Raw genomic sequence first — 7979 nt, forward strand, 5'->3', positions numbered from 1 at the left:
TGTAGGGCAGCTGGGTGTAATAGTTTTGCCTCATTAAACATAAGAAAAGTTTATTAAGCACCGAGCCCATCACAGATGTATCTCCACAACAACATAAAAACGGTCTAAAAACTCTCCCAAAAGGTAACATTAGTATTAGTGAATGAAAAGGTTGGCCAGATAAATCTGATCGGGTTCATTACAGCACGTGAGAAACTCATCACACAGAATGGAGGGGAGGGGAGGGCAGCATTATCCCACCTTGCTACTCCTCTCAGGACAACATATCAACTGTGATACATTGGAGGAACCATGCAGAAAGGTCACTCTCAGCTGGTTATCTGTGGTGGTACTGCCACCACCAAGCATGTAGGGCTGCAGCTGTTTTGTCACCCTGTGAACAGGAAGCAGTTAGAGGCGGTGCAATGGAATTAAAATCAACTCTTCAAGTGAGAACAGAAAGACGGTAAATAATACATTCATTTCTGCTTGGGCTCTAAACATACCTTGGCTGTAATAGTCCCATTGCTTGACACTTTTACTGGACTTAAGCCATCCTTTCAGGTGTAGCTCTTTGATTCACTCTGCTGAGTATTCAGCCATGTGCACACTGCTTGCTCATACTAGTACCAATTAGACTGTGCGATTATTTTTTCAGGTTATGTATTTCACCTGTCAAATAAATTCAGCATAAGTGAAAGAAAAGAAGGATTTAGATACATTTTAAATAATTTTACAAAATGACTTGGCAGCAGTTCCCAGTGTCTAACCTGTTTACTTGTTGGGGTTAGAGGGGAACTGGCAGCGACAGGAGGTTTTCTTTGTTTGTCTGGTTTGGTTTTTTTACCATTCACTCTAATGAAATAATGCAAGTCTTCTCGGGAAAAAGATCTCCATAACACCAAATGGCAGTGGTCGTAGCACTTAAAAGCCATAAACACAAGATAAATGTTCATCAGCTGCATGAGTGAACCACAATCAATCATCCAAGTTGCAAGAGGAAAAAGATTATTTAAAATGTAGCAGAGTGCTGATGCTGACATAAGAATGACTAAATGAATCCATCCTAATTGTGAGGAATTTCTTAGTAAGTGGCATACAAACAGATGAAATATGCTGGCCTAATATAAGTGGAGAAAAAGAGGGAACTGTGACTGATCGCTATTAGGCTCATCTGAAAGAGTGGCCAGCTGTTGGAAGTACAACAGCAACACCCTGTGGCTGTGATAACTCATAACACTGACTCCTGATTTTAAACATGACCCAAATTTCTTCACAGTGAAGGTACATTACAATAATACATATTGATAGCCAAAACTAAATCAATAAAATCATCTTTGGCTCAGGAGGTAGAGTGCGTTGTCGACCATTTGGAAGGTCAGTGGTTTGATGTCTGTCTTCTCGACTTTGCATGTCAAAATTACCCCAACGTATCCATGCATGCAAATGTTAGACAAGATGCTATATACAAGATGGTATACTGCACTCTGTATGAATGTGTGTGTGTGTTATTGGATGAGTGAGGCTAGCAGTTAAAAGCACTTTGAGTGCTCAGTTAGAATAGAAAAATAGTTTATAAATATAACAAGAGTAACTTTAGACTCTAAATCTCTAAAACTTGATGACTGATAATGTTGTGCTGTTTTTGCCTGCTAATGTAGTGGGTTAGATTTTGTAGATGTTCTGTTCATGCATGGTGTCTGTGAACGCAGCATGAACGTTCCACTCCTCCCTTTGCTCTCTATGGGAGCGCTAACACAGTCCAAGGATCTCCCTCTATAAACAGACTACACAACTACCATCAACACTGTGCAAGACTTAATTTACATGCAATAACCCACACTGTAAATATATGACACTATTTTTCCCCAATTTGTATATTTGTACATTTGTTTTATATTGTTCATAATTATATAGTGCTGCAGAACTGTGCACCTCACCCCCCTTTCTTTTCATACATGTTTGCGCTGAGTAGGAGATGCTCTGTATCTCATTGTACATGTGTTTAGTGACAATCAAAGGCATTTTATTCTAATCAGAGGCTGGTTATAAGAAGCAGCTGACTCCTGGCATTTGGCAGTCATACCTGCCGTAGCTGGCAATGATCACAGCCTGTTCTTAAGGATTGCAGATCAGATTCATTTCCCCTGGCAATTGTTTAGCTGTGTACCTGTTAAAGGATGGTGAGTAGGATCCCCATAGGTTGTCTGCAATTTGACTTATAGTAGGGTGGACCCCAGATAATTGTTCTTCTCTTACTTACTTAAAAGCGCAGAATAAAGCATTGTATAAATGGGTACATGTGGCTTGCAGTAAAAAGTTCTTAGTGTTCAGATGGAGTACAAAAAGTGCTATCTGAGGTGCCAGTCCACTTTGCTTTGTTTGGGACATAAAAATATAGTTTAAAGAGTGGATATCACCATTTATAACACAAAATCTTGATTCTTTGCTTCTTTCTTCAGGCATGGATGCAACATGCAGTAATGTAGTTCAAAAATTGCCAAATTTAGATCAGCTGTAATTTTGGATTATTATTGGTGGAATCCCAAAATTTCATCAACACACCTCATGCAGCACTGATGCTGATAAAATAGGGCCACAGTGGTTCTCTGATATAGGCGGGTGCACATGCACAGCTGAAAAACTTCACTGAGGTGAAAATACATTTTTCTATATCACTCCCGCCGTCAGGATGTCATTAGATAACTGGAGAAGCTCTTTCCCTGGAGTATAGAGACCAGAGAGAAATGTATCACGAAACCTAACACATCTTAGGGAACTGAAGGCTGCTTGTAGTCTAAGTATGATCCTCGTGAATTCAGTGTCAAGGATTTTTAAATTAATCATCCAGCCCTGAAGACAGATCAATTGTCCTTTTAAAAATCTCAGTGAATACCATCCCTAGCTACTACATTAAAACTTTGACATTGCAGACTACTCAACTTCATCACTTCTATCGTGATGCTGCTTGATGATGACACATGGATTCAAGGACATCTCTTTTGTAAACAACACAAGTCACATGCGCAGAAGTTGTGCAGGAATTACTCTTGAAAAGATTCTAGGCAACATGCCCCGAAGTTTTGACGGTGCTCTCAAACCATATGTCTATTGAGGTAGGTCTAAAAAAAAACCTTCCAGGTGAGACCATTCTAATCACCTTTGAAATGAGTGATTAGAATAATTATTTCAGGCTAGAGGGATGGCTCCTGCTATTAACAACCCTCTGTTCAATATCACAACAAATTAGTTCATGCTCATTAGTATGAGTTGTGCTTGCTTAGTGGTTTGGAAAGCCTCCATTGGGAACATGCTTTATTACTCCCTGTGTGTAGAGCATGTAATTAACATTCATCAAATGCTGTGTTTATATAACATCCCTCCTCACAAATGTAATTTTGACATTATGTAAGTGTTATTTTCTTTATCAAGGAGGGTCTTACTGCTAAATTTGCTAAATTGTTACATCAACGATCAGCAGAATCTGCATCTGAACTTAATCTGTAGATAGAAACTAGCAAAGATACTTTAAACTAAAACACTGTATTTGACACAAAGTTGCATCAAAACCCAACCAAACACTGGCAAAAAAGTATTCAGATATTTAGTTTTGCAGACAATTGTGAGCAAAATACAATCACAGTATTTGTTCAATGGCTTTTCATAAATTCTCGGTGAGTTTATGGCAACTATTAGATGAACCTAGGACATTCTTGCTGTGAGACAAAAGTGCTAACTACAACACAAAAGACAAAATTACCGAGACATTAAACAAAGTTACAAATGGTGAAAAATAGTAAAAGAGAAGAAATGAAATAATTTATTTTCTTCTTGAAGAACGTGGAATTTTCAAGATTTTAATGGTAAATGAGAAGAGAAGCACCATAGGGGGAGAAAAGTGTTGATGATTCTAAGGGCCCATGACTGACAGGGTCCCTAGAAAACAGTAGAAGAGTCAACTAGTCTATTTTTTATAACCAATAACTACAGTATATACTATATTTCATTTTGTGTTTGGTAAAAAAGAATAAAATCCAGTTAGCATTTGACCCAATCCCAATCAGTACCACCATTGGTATTGATACTATTGACATTTGGACCGATCCGCCCTGCTCTACCATAAAGTTTTCAGTCAGACAAAGGAGGGAGAGGGGTTTTCACTTCAATCCATCAAGATCCTAACTGCACGTTGCTGGAAGCGGATGACGTATGCAATTGCCTAATGTTGATTGGTTGATAAGTAGCCACAAGGAGCAATAATGGAGTTCTCTGGGAACGATGGAACAGTGAAAAAACACCAAAGATCAAAAAATAAAGCATCAAAAGCACAGACAGTGGCTGCAGTGAGGCTTTTCATCGTTTTTAACACTCAGTTTCACTACAGCTCTGTGCATGTTATAACTTTGCTCTCCTCCATGGCTGGCTCACGGACCAGCAACAACACAAGACACAGACTGGTCACTCTGCTTGACCATAAAACAAATAGATGAGAGGGCTCCATGAAATGAAAAGTCTGAGTATCAAAAAGGAAAAGAGAGACAGGTGGAAATTAAACTCATAGCCAAGTCCATATGAATGAAACTGCTTGACTTTATTAGTTAGCTTACTTCACTTCTAACAAAACAAAGTGTTTGTGTTAATTTGCCCAACATATCAACTATTCTAATTCAGCATTCCATGTAAAAGGGCCTCAAGTCACTTATCTGACGACCTGCTCCTAGGCCAAACAGATCAGACCTCTGGCTCAGGCTCTCCCAATCCCATCTCCCCTGACATTAAGCCCCACTGATATTTGAAGAAGTAGGTGAGTTCTTTTATATCAAAACTTATCTAATTGTAATAATAATAGATTATCATTAAACCCACAAACAGAGCAGTTTTTTAGAAGTGTTTCTAGCTCTGCATATAAAGCGCCTTGGGGCAACTGTTGTTGTGATATTTGATAAAACTGAATTCAAACTGAATTGAATTGAAGTGAATATTGTGCACACTGCCTATGAACATGGTGAGAGCTTTCAGTAAGCTGAATCAGGTTCAAACCTATTTGAGTCAACTAAGTCTCAGGACAAAGAGATTTTAGTTGGCTATACTTTGTTTGAAAAGGATTCTTTCAGTTATATTTTCCAATACTTAATATTATAAATAAAAATGTTGAAGCTGCAAAAAAAGTTAATAATGTGTTATGTTAAAGTTAACATATTTGTGATTTGTATTTGTATTAAGTGTAAGGTACCTATCAGTGTAAAAAAGAAAAAGTAATCTAATAACCTTTTCATTAAAAAATGTAAAATGTAAAAAAAAATGGCTTGCACATCTCATCAATCCTCCATGAAATCAAAAATTCTATTTATCTAAGCAGAATATGTATTTTTAGGGCTTGCATGGTTTGTGATATTAAAGTGGTGGGGCCCAAAGTGATATTTTTTTCACTGTGACTCAATGACCTTGCACCACCCCTGAATGAGAAAAAAGACTGACATTCACTACATACAGAAAGCACAAACTCAAAAACTGTAAAATGAAAAGTCAGAAATGTATATATTTTTTTCATTGGTTGTTAAAGAACTGTATATATTATGCATTGTATATTGCGTTATGCATGCAGTTGATGACCTAATAGTAATATATCTTACTTTCGGATTAAAAACAATTCATGATTACAAGAATAAAAAAGACTTTCTTGCCATCTAGTTTGATTCTTTACATATGCTGAACAAACAGGATTATTTAACAAAATGTTGAATAAATATTCTGTATTCATTATAGTTGGCACCTGGTTGGGCAGGCAGCATGGACAACTGGAAAACTTGAGAATGAGCCAATGCAGAAGCTTCAAATTGATACCGTAGGTGCATTTACTAAAAATCCTGGACGAGTTTGACTCTCAGTGACCTTGACCTCAAGGTCAGAGGTTAAATTTTACGCAAATCTTGTGAATGCATTAACTTGAGAACAAGGTGATATGGCGTTGTGAAATAGATACCACAGGAATGCTTACCACGAGGCTGAATTTTTGAATTGAGCAGCAGAGTTGAATATGTGGATTTGGTGTTGTGTAATGGATTAAATGATTGAAGTGTGACACAAGACATATTAACAATTGAATAATTTATTCATTTAACAAACAGGAGCCTCAGTGGCAAATGGAAGAACAATATACAGCTACAACAGCCTGGCACCTCCTCATGCTGGCCACCAGCTTGGTCACGCACTGCTGTGGGATGGTATTCCATTCTTTAACCAGTATTTGTTGCAAGTGTGCTTCTCTACCACATCTCCCCTGTCTCATTGCATCTCTTATGTGGCAGCTACTTCCCCTGTCACACCCGTGCCTTCACCCTTGTCTGTCACAGAAACAAGGGTGAGATTGGAGTTACAGTAGGAAGACTATGCTCTGGGAAGGTTGCTGTGTCCAAGGCTGCTTAAGGACTGTGGTGTCCAACTGTGTCAACCTCTCCACGGGATCTTCAACCTGAATCTACAGATGGAGCGGGTGCCAACACGGTGGAAAACATCCTGTTCTGTGTCAATACCAAAAATAACGTGTCCACCTGAACTGAACGACTACAGACCAATGGCCCTTACATGGCACATCATGAAGATCTTGGAACAAATTATTTTACACCGAGACTGTCCTTTACATGTGTCACCGAGCCCTAGCTCATCTGGAGGAATCTGGCCCTTATATGAGAGTTTTGTTCTTTGATTTTTCAAGTGGTTTCAATACCATTCAATCAAATATACTCAAAGAAAAGCTCACCATGATTCCTCCTTTGTTTCCTGGATGGCAAACTACCTGACAGAAAGGCCACAGTTAGTCAGGTTGGGGAACTGTGTTTCTAGGACATTAATCAGCAGCACGGGGACTTGACAGTGGAGTGGCTCAATTCCTTTTCATTGTATGCAGCAGAAATAGAAATGCTTGGACAACACTGCCATTGTAGCATGTATCAGGAATAGACCAGAATCTTAATATAGGAATATTGTAAAAGCCTTCAGTGACTGAAGTCACAAAAACTACCTCATATTGAACAACTATAAGACAAAGGAAATGAGAGTAGATTTCTCAAGACTCCCAGACCCCCTCTTCAGCCTGTGAAAGTTTGTGGGGTGGACATAGAGATGGTAACAAAATATAAATATCTAGATTATACCTAGATAACAATCTAAACTGGTCCCCAAATACCAACCTATACAAAAAGGGGCAAAGTTACCTCTTTTTGTTAAGAAAACTAAAATCTCTTGATCACAAGTAAAATGTTAAAGATCTTTCAGTCTATGGTGGCAATTGTGCTGTTCTATGCTGCAGTCTGCTGGGGAGGCAGCATGAGTAACAAGGATGCAAGGAGACTGGACAAACTAGTGAGAAAAGCTGCCCTGGATCACAGCAGGTAAATGTAAGAAAATAAGATGTATTTAATCTTATATTCTGCCAGCCCTAAAAATAAAAGATTGTGCAGATGTTGGGTCAATATTCTGCTTAGATAAACAGAATTTTTTGCTTTCATGCAAGATCGATGACATGTGCAAGCCACATTTTTAATGAAAACGTATTTAGATTCTTCTTCTTTTTTTTTTTTTAGATTGATTGCTGGTACCTTACACTAAATACAAATACAAAATATATGTTATCTTGGAAGTAAATTTAAGTTCTAATCTGTAAAATGGCATAAAAGTATTTTTACTGCTTCAACGTTTTTATTTACAATATTAAGTATCGGAAAATATAACTGAAATAATCCTTTAAATATCCATTTTCAAACAAACTAAACAACCAAACAACTGTCTTTGTCCTGAGACCTAGCTTAGGACTTATTGTTCTAGAAACATCTTTACAACAAAGAAATATTCCACACAAACACAAATTTCTTACTTTTTCTTTGTGTGTTATATCCGAACTAACTGTGTCAGTAATTCACGAAAAAAAATGTATTACGCTTCCCTACCTTTTTTGGTTTTCAGGGGACAGAATTACAATACGCACACGCTTCCTGGTGGAG

General features: G+C 37.8%; 1 long non-coding RNA gene across 2 annotated transcripts; it reads right to left on the minus strand.

Moving 5' to 3' along the window:
* Nucleotides 1-219: 219 nt before the first annotated feature.
* Nucleotides 220-7977, minus strand: LOC120433170. Of its 2 annotated transcripts, none has more exons than XR_005608383.1 (3): nt 7926-7977; nt 486-651; nt 220-373 (listed from the first exon to the last, which is right to left on the minus strand). It is a non-coding gene; the product is annotated as an uncharacterized LOC120433170 (long non-coding RNA). The 2 variants fall into 2 exon arrangements; XR_005608382.1 differs by lacking the exon at nt 7926-7977 and adding an exon at nt 750-871.
* Nucleotides 7978-7979: the final 2 nt, after the last annotated feature.

This window comes from Oreochromis aureus, linkage group 15 (assembly GCF_013358895.1).
Source record: "Oreochromis aureus strain Israel breed Guangdong linkage group 15, ZZ_aureus, whole genome shotgun sequence".
Taxonomy (NCBI): domain Eukaryota; kingdom Metazoa; phylum Chordata; class Actinopteri; order Cichliformes; family Cichlidae; genus Oreochromis; species Oreochromis aureus.